We start from the raw sequence: 9,850 nt of genomic DNA, 5'->3' as shown, positions 1-9,850 counted from the left end.
TTGAGACCTACGTGTATGGGAGGCCTATGGGTCTAGGACCTATGTGTATGGGGGCTGTGTGTATGGGGGCTGTGGGTATGGGGGGTTGTGTATGGGCGCTGTGTGTATGGGGGCTGTGTGTATGGGGCTGTGTGTATGGGGGCTGTGTGTACGGGGGCTGTGTGTATGGGATCTATGGGTATGGGATCTATAGGTATGGGATATATGGATATGGGATCTATGGGATCTGGGACCAATGGGTCTGGGACCAATGGGTCTGGGACCATACAGGATCACAATGAGAAACCCCACCAAAGACCACACTAGCTGGGGTGTGGTCTGCACGGTTGTACAAATGGTTACATTTCTTGTACTCGCCTAGTTGTTAGCGCAGGGGTCGATTCACAGTTCCTCCACTGATTACTGGTTTCCAGGACCCTATCATACCTACTCTTGAAACTGTGTATAATGTTCACCTTCCTAACGTCAAACAAATATTCTCTTCATTATCAGTTATTCTATCCAACTGCTACATTCTTCTAGCTTTTCTATCCATCTGTTGCATTCTTAAGAGCCTTTCTATCCACTTAATTGACGTCTCGGGTACATACTGACGTCCCGGATACATACTAACGTCTCATGTACATACGTCCCGAGTACATACAGACGTCTCGGGTGCATACTAACGTCCCGGGTACATACTGACGTCCCGGGTACATACTGACGTCCCGGGTACATACTGACGTCCCGGGTACATACTAACGTCCCGGGTACATACTGACGTCCCGGGTACATACTAACGTCCCGGGTACATACTAACGTCCCGGGTACATACTAACGTCCCGGGTACATACTAACGTCCCAGGTACATACTAACGTCCCAGGTACATACTGACGTCCCGGGTACATACTAACGTCCCAGGTACATACTGACGTCCCGGATACATACTGACATCTCGGGTACATACTGACATCTCGGGTACATACTAACGTCCCGGGTACATACCTGGAGGTTATTCCGGGAATCAACGCCCCCGCGGCCCGGTCCATGACCAGGCCTCCCGATGGATCAGGGCCTGATCAACTAGGCTGTTACTGCTGGCCGCACGCAGTCCAACGTACGAGCCACAGCCCGGCTGATCCGGCACTGACTTTAGGTATCTGTCCAGCTCTCTCTTGAAGGCAGCCAGGGGTTTATTGGCAACTCCCCTAATGCTTGATGGGAGGCTGTTGAATGGGAGGCTGTTGAACCTGACATCTCAGGTACATACTGACATCCCAGGTACATACTGACATCCCAGGTACATACTGACATCCCGGGCACATACTGACGTCCCGGGTACATACTAACGTCTCAGGTATATATTGACCCCTCTGGTACAAACATATCAAGCAACCGGTTGCAAAGATGACTATTAGGTACTTAAATATGTAAAGTTAACCAGCTTTAAGGGTGAAAAATCCGGCTTATAATACGAACAAGATGTGATTAAAAACACATAAGCAAATACTTAGGTTATGATGATGATAATTATTATAGGCCGAAGAAGGCCCTAGGGCTGAAACAGTTCCGTATTACAATGGCCTAAGTGTTAAAGTGAGTCTTCAACTAAAACCGGTCGTAACATTATTCCACCAGCTACCAGCAACATATACACCAGAAGTCAACCAAATTTTTTAAACATGCTTATAACTAAAAATAACTTCCCTATTCTTAAGTTATCCTAACTTCCCTATTCTTAAGTTATTCTAACTTCCCTATTCTTAAGTTATTCTAACTTCCCTATTCTTAAGTTAGCCTAACTTCCCTATTCTTAAGTTAGCCTAACTTCCCTATTCTTAATTTAGCCTAACTTCCCTGTTCTTTAGTTACCCTAACCTCCCTGTTCTTAATAAGCTACCATAAATTCAGTGTTCTTAATAAGCTAGCATAACTTCTCTTCTTAAAAAGCTACCCTAACTCCCGTATTCTTAAACGCTACCATAACTTTCGTCACCCCCATAATACGTTACCGCAACTTTCCCCACCAGCATAATAGGATACCATAACTTCCCCATCCTTAAATGCTACCATAACTTTAACCAACTCCATAATAAGCAACCGTAACTTTCCCTGCCTCCCCCCCCCAAAAAAAAAAAAGTTACTGTAACTTCCCCATTCTTAACAAGCTACCATAACTTTCACCACCGCCAAAGCTACCATAGCTTCCACATTTCAATATTGAGTTAGAAAATTTTTCTAGTCGAGCATCCTAGGTTATATAGCGTGTTATTCTGACACTGACACTTCTCTGACTGACACCCATCTTACACTCTTCCTATTCCTCATTTATCAGTTGCTCCTCTTACTCATTTATTAGCTGTTCCTCTCCCTCATTTATTAGCTGTTCCTCTTCCTCATTTATCAACTGTTCCTCTTCCTCATTTATCAACTGTTCCTCTTCCTCATTTATCAACTGTTCCTCTTCCTCACTTATCAACTGTTCCTCTTCCTCATCAACTGTTCCTCTCTCTCACTTATCAACTCTTCCTCTTCCTCACTTATCAACTCTTCCTCTCCCTCATTTATTAGCTGTTCCTCTTCCTCATTTATCAACTGTTCCTCTCCCTCATTTATCAACTGTTCCTCCCCGTCATTTATCAACTGTTCCTCCCCGTCATTTATCAGCTGTTCCTCCCCGTCATTTATCAGCTGTTCCTCCCCGTCATTTATCAGCTGTTCCTCTCACGTACCTACAAGGTTAATGGATGCCTTCATGTTGGTGAAGGGCTCATGATCTTTGAAATTGGAGTTTCGTCCCTTTCCTTGGATCAAACCTGATAACCTCCCATTCCCCATGATTCTAATAGCATTATTTTCTCCCCCTCCATCCTTACCAACCCTCCCCCATTACCACCAACCCTCTCCCACTCTTCTGTTACTGAGCTACTCCCCCACTCTTGTCTCAGAGAATCACCTCCCCCCCCCCCGCCTCCTATCCCCGTCATTTCTCACTGCCCACTCCATTCTCTCTTATCTCTCTCTCTCTCTCTTTCCTATTTTTTTCCTCTCACAATCACGTCCATCTCTCCGCTCCATCACTTTCCGTCCTCCTTATATTGAAAAATATTTCTGCTTCTTTTCCATCCCCACCACCACCACCACTTACACTTAACATCTCAATCATTATCTCTCTCTCTCCGTGTGTGTGTGTGTGTGTGTGTGTACTCACCTAGTTGTACTCACCTAGTTGAGGTTGCGGGGGTCGAGTCCGAGCTCCTGGCCCCGCCTCTTCACTGATCGCTACTAGGTCACTCTCCATGAGCCGTGAGCTTTATCATACCTCTGCTTAAAGCTATGTATGGATCCTGCCTCCACTACATCGCTTCCCAAACTATTCCACTTACTGACTACTCTGTGGCTGAAGAAATACTTCCTAACATCCCTGTGATTCATCTGTGTCTTCAGCTTCCAACTGTGTCCCCTTGTTACTGTGTCCAATCTCTGGAACATCCTGTCTTTGTCCACCTTGTCAATTCCTCTCAGTATTTTGTATGTCGTTATCATGTCCCCCCTATCTCTCCTGTCCTCCAGTGTCGTCAGGTTGATTTCGTGTGTGTGTGTGTGTGTGTGTGTGTGTGTGTGTGTGTGTGTGTGTGTGTGTGTGTGTGTGTGTGTGTGTGTGTGTGTGTGTGTGTGTGTGCTTATATTAATATTCAAATATTTTGACTAAAAATTCATTACCTTAGAGTTAAAATACACTTAGATTTTATATTATTTTTTCATACGATTTTTTTTTAAAAACTGTGAAATATTATAATATTAAGAAAAAATGGTAATACGTTGTAATATTTAAAGTGCCTGCCCAACCTTCTACATGCTGTCGTTACGTCGCCCCTGACACTCGTAGCAGCCCAACCTTCTACATGCTGTCGTTACGCGCATCTGACACTCGTAGCAGCCCTACCTTCTACATGCTGTCGCTACGTCGCCCCTGACACTCGTAGCAGCCCTACCTTCTACATGCTGTCGTTACGTCGCCCCTGACACTCGTAGCAGCCCTACCTTCTACATGCTGTCGCTACGTCGCCCCTGACAATCGTAGCAGTGCTGTCGCTACGTGCCCCCGTAGCAGCCCTACCTTCTACGTTATGCTGTCAGCCCTACCTTCTACGTCGCCCCTGACACTCGCCCTACCTTCTAGCAGACACTCGTAGCAGCCCTACCTTCTACATGCTGTCGCTACGTCGCCCCTGACACTCGTAGCAGCCCTCCCCTTCCCCTGCCTGGACTGCTAATGGCTTGTATAGTGGTACTATTGTCCTCGAGGTGCCAATCAGGGCTGTGGTTGGCTGGAATGTCGCTTGGCACACCACCACCACCACCACCAGACAGGCGGGACAGTCACATGATTGTCCAGAGGTTTGAATACAGGGGTGGGGGGAGGGGAAATGATGGGGGAAGGTAGGGTTTGGGGAGGAGAGTGGGTGGGGAGGGGAGGAGGTGGAGAAAGTATCGGGTGGGAATGATTGAGGGGTTGAGGTGGGTAGGGGGTTGAAGGTATTGGAGTGGTGGGTAGAGGGGTGTGGGCCGGAAGGAGGGTGGTGGTGGGAAGGGGGTAGGGGATAGGTGGTTGGATGGAGGATAGCAGGGGTGGTGGAGAATAGCAGGGGGTTGAGGATGGGGGGTGGAGGATAGCAGGGGGTTGTAAGACAGCAGGGGGAGTGGAGGATCGCAAGGAGTGGAAGATAGCAAGGGGGTGGAGGATAGCACAGGGGGTGGAGGGGTGGAGAATAGGAAGGTGGTGGAGGATAGGAAGCGGGTGGAGGATAACAAGGATGAAGAAAAGAAGGGATGGAAAGTGGTAGGAATGTTAACTATCAAGAAAAAGGAGAAAGGTAACAGAAAAGATGAGGAGGGAAGCTAAAGAAAGTCTATGTGAAGAGAGATGAAAGAAACGACAACAAAAAAGAAATAAAAGCCATAGGAAAGCAAGTAAAGTTTTCTATGGGAACGAGAGGGAGAGAAAATCTTTAAGAAGAGAGAAAGGAAGGAACGACAAGAACATAAAAACACCACGAAGAGGGTTTCTAATGAAACCGAAAACGTCAACGTTATATTCTGAAGTGTTCAACATGGGTCATCACTACACCTTATATTAAACTACAGTTAGAAGTCAATAACGAAATATGAAAAAAAAAAACGTGCGACTTTTATGTCTGACAAAGTAGTGCACATGTTTACAGTGCTGGTAGTCCCAGGCGCAGGCGAGAGCACGGAGGCGAGGGGAAGAAAAAAGCGGGGAGTAGAAGAAACAAGAGGGGGAGGGGAAGAAAGAAGCGGAGAGAAGCGGGGAAGGGGAATGATAGCGAGTAAAAGGGGGGGGGGTTGCCAGAAGGGGAAGGGAGTTAAAGAGGAACTTCCCCCCACCATACAGTGCCGCCCTATAATGCCTCTGCAACACCCCCCCTTCCCCCACCATCACCAGCTGCGGTAGAGCTGGTGTTATGGCACAAGCCGACATTTCCACCTCACCTTTCCCCGTTGCTCTGCCCAATTCCCCTTACCTCCCCCTGACTCTGTAGCCCCCTCACTTAGTTTACGCCTTTCCCCTCAGAGGCATTTTTCCCCTCCCTGCCATATAACAACCCCCTCCTTGGCTTGTGCGTGGGGAGATGTGTATAACACACACACACACACACACACACACACACACACACACACACACACACACACACACACACACACACACACACACACCACACCACACCACACCACACACACACACACACACACACACACACACACACACAGAATCAAAGTACGCAGAACTTATCCACACATACTTATCTGGGCTCTGGTTATGTGGCTCAAGTACAGCGTACTCTGATGGAGTGTATGCAGGTTCAAATCCTGTTGAGGACTGACATAATGTTTGTAAATAATTTCGCCAGTTTTACCTATTCGGCACAACATATATATAATCAATAACAACACTGCGACTAGCCAAGGACTCGAACGCATGTTGATCAATACCACTTGTTCGTGAAAATCTTGTGCAATTTTTGGGTATCTTTATTCTAGAAACGTTTCGTTAGCAAGTGGCTTCTTCAATCGTATGCAGAGAAAAGTGGAAGATGAGGAAGAGTTTGGGGTAATCTGTCCATCAATCCTGATAAAAGTGCAGCATATTCACGGAGATGGGGCTTATGCACTACAGACAGATGAGGTGGAGCAGTGGTAGGCGGAGTCACCAGTGGAAAAACTCGCTAGTGGAAGTAGGTCGTGTCTTTAGGTAAGGCAAGCTTTGAAGAATTCCCTGCATCACCATCCCAAGATGTTGCTGTGTCTGACAGAACTGACAGACGTATCATTATCAACTTCTAGGTTTTCTAAACCATTTATTAACAGATTCTTGTCTGGTGGTGATCAAGTTTTATGACCCTAGTTTAGTCGACAGGTTTCTCAACCCAATTAACCAAATTATTTGTCTCCTATGTTTGAATCTCTCCCTCCCTCATCACGTTTTACATTCCATTTTCATTTAATTAGTGTCTACTCCCTTTTCCCTCTTTTCTTTCCTAACTTCCTTCCCTAATAGCCCTCTGTAATTTCCTTTTGCCTTGTGCATTACCCGCCCTATTTCCATCTCATCCCCATTTACGTCCTCCTGGCCTACTCTTCACCCATTTCCCTTCCCTATTTTTTCCTCTTCCTTTTGCTCGCCCTTTTCAATTCCCCTTCAAATGTCAGCGACTAACCCCAAACTTCTCTCCTCACTCACACTGGCGACATTTTCTATTGTTTTGGTGTCGAGTCCGTCCTCCTAAGCAACGTCGGTGTGTTACGCTAGCTGAAAGTCATCGGTAAAGCTACGTTGTCAGTAAAATATAAGTGATTATTTGACTATTTTACAAGTCTACTTATTTGTCTGCGCCTCAAGAGTTTTTATTTACTTTTGGGATATATATATATATATATATACATGTATATATATATATATATATATATATATATATATATATATATATATATATATATATGTATATATATATATATATATGTATATATATATATGTCGTGCCGAATATGTAAAACTGGTCAATTAGCAAGAACTCATTTAAAATTAAGTCCTTTCTAAAATTTTCTCTTATATGTTTAAAGATATATTTTTGTCATTAATGTTGGTGTAAAAAATTTTAATTTTGCACCAAAAGGAACTTAGAAAACTTACCTAACCTTATTATAACAAGAGCAATTTATTTTAGCCTAACCCAACTAAATATATTTTAGAGTTGTTTACAACAATTTAATACTAAACAAACACAGTGAAATATATTTTTTTCGTTAGGATCAGAATGATTTTGGCGAAATTATTGCATACACAAATTTTCACTTGTCCTATACGGCAAGATGAGCGTTGCTATTTAAGCCAAGATGGCAAGTTCTGCCTATTCGGCACGACATATATATATATATATATATATATATATATATATATATATATATATATATATATATATATATATATATATATTATTATACACACACACGGGGCCAGGAGCTGCGACTCGACCCCTGCAACCACATGTAGGTGAGTACACACACATTATTCATAAACCAAAATTTCTTAAAACATCTGTCATATTTGCGATACTGTGTGCTACAAGTGATTAAATTTTATCTGATGACAATCTAATATAATCTAACCTCGCGGAAATGGGGAATACTGAGAAACTAGCTAAAAAAAATATGTAAGAATTCGAGGCTACCGTCTGAATTAGAGGTTGTAGTATGACACGTGATCAGGTGATTCATGACACAAACTTGTTGGTCACTGAATCAGTTACTCTGGAGTTTACCTACTCTGGTTATAGTAACTGTAGACGAAAACATGTTCGTGTTTACCAGCAACCATCGTTTCAAAAGTGATGTTTTAGGAGTGGTACTTGTTTTACTGATATACAATAGAAGGTTAGATTTCTCTAGTGTAAGTATATGTTTATTAGTGAATATACTACTACAACCAGTCGCTGTGTCTAATTTATTCACTATTTTACTAGTTTCCACCTAAACTAAATTACTCCTGTAAAGAGTTAAACACACCCCACATTCAGCTAACTACATCAAAACCACGTATTCTCTAACTCGTATCATGCAAACATCCAAATCAAAATAGACTTACTCTCGATATCTGTGATTCCCTCTAATTTACACTTACACTCACCCAAATGACTGTAAACATAAATATCCGAATATAAGTACTGCCTAGTCATAAGTTTGCCTGAGATACTTTAATAGAAACAAAAACCATTCTCGTTACTAAATTTATAAATTGTTATATTCTTAATTTTTTTAAACTACCTCAGTATTATAAATCTATTTAATTATTAGTTATATAACTTTAATATCAGTGTGCTCCATAACCTTTGTCAATATAGAGTAAGAATTATGTACACCACACATTGTAATTAATAATTAATAAAATGTAAACCCCACATTGTAATCTTTACAGAGAAATAAACATTTCAATTCAATTCAGTTCAAAACAGCAACCAGATCTCTCTCTCTCTCTCTCTCTCTCTCTCTCTCTCTCTCTCTGCCATACAAGTATTGACATTATCTGTGACACACCACTCAGTCTGTGGCGCTTACCATTTTTCTGGTGTTGACCCCTGACCTCAGGATCTCACCAGATATAAGTGACGTAGGCATGAAGACACGTAACACACCAATTGTTAACTCTGGAAAGACCTCTATCAGTTACTGAAAGCGTTCAATCCTATGCAAAACGCTATCCAAAATCTGACTTGCTAATATCCACTTCTTGGTTTGTTGAATCAGTACAAGATATGAATGTGCATATCCACTCAGTCTGCTTAAAAGTACATATTTATGATTCAACATACGTAAGAACAATGATATACAAGTACATATTTAGGGGGCACCAACAGCCTGATTTATCAAGCCAGTAACATGGAGGCCTGGTTTGAGACCAGACAGTGGGGCTGTAATTTCCAGAAGCGACTACAGGTACCCTATGACCAAGCACATTTAATGAAGGGTTTTTCAGCCCTTAAAGTCACATCAAGGCACATACCTTCATATGCCTTTATACAATTTATCTTTCTACTGTATGTACCTCAAGAGACACTTGTACATTCAGCCTCAATGTACTTAAATACAGTTTAAAGTTAGACTGTTTTAATAATCTTATTTTCCCCTTCTTGAAATTTAGAAACTTACTCTTGACAAACTAATACGGGTGTGGCCTAATATATCTGTTGGAAAACTGGTCTTTTCTCCGTCCTAAGCATGGGATCTGTTAACAAGTGGGATGGGGGTATTAAGAGAGCGAGAGAGAACGCGAGAGAGAGAGAGAGAGAGAGAGAGAGAGAGAGAGAGAGAGAGAGAGAGAGAGAGAGAGAGAAAGGCCTGTTGAGGGCAGTCGTGTTGCTATTAATAAGTTAGCAATCAGCCTAAAATTGTAATTAATACAGTACAGTTAAGTAAGACTAGGAATATTGGCTTAGGAAACATAAGGTACAATCACTGTCTCCCCATTGTAGACCACCATATGACAACTTTGCCAGGTCTAGAGTTTTGAATCCCAGGCACTCGGGGCAGTCACCTATGCTGCCCAGTGCTGGACACACCCATACTATCACTAGATATCAAGGCACGCGATAATTCCGGCATAATTAATTATGGGACCCTAAACTCTATAGCGTAAAATGAGTGTGTCCAACCCTTTAAGTTAAAGAAGTTTCCACACTTTAAGCCCCAATGAGGAACCTGGTTCAGCAGCAAACACTTTAAGTAAGCCCTTCACACAGAAGTCCTCCAGGTAAGTCAGTATCACCTGTGTTAGAAATGGCACCATTATCTTAA

The sequence above is a fragment of the Cherax quadricarinatus genome, chromosome 50, assembly GCF_038502225.1.
Source record: "Cherax quadricarinatus isolate ZL_2023a chromosome 50, ASM3850222v1, whole genome shotgun sequence".
Lineage (NCBI taxonomy): Eukaryota > Metazoa > Arthropoda > Malacostraca > Decapoda > Parastacidae > Cherax > Cherax quadricarinatus.
Note: the sequence above shows the minus strand (reverse complement) of the source record.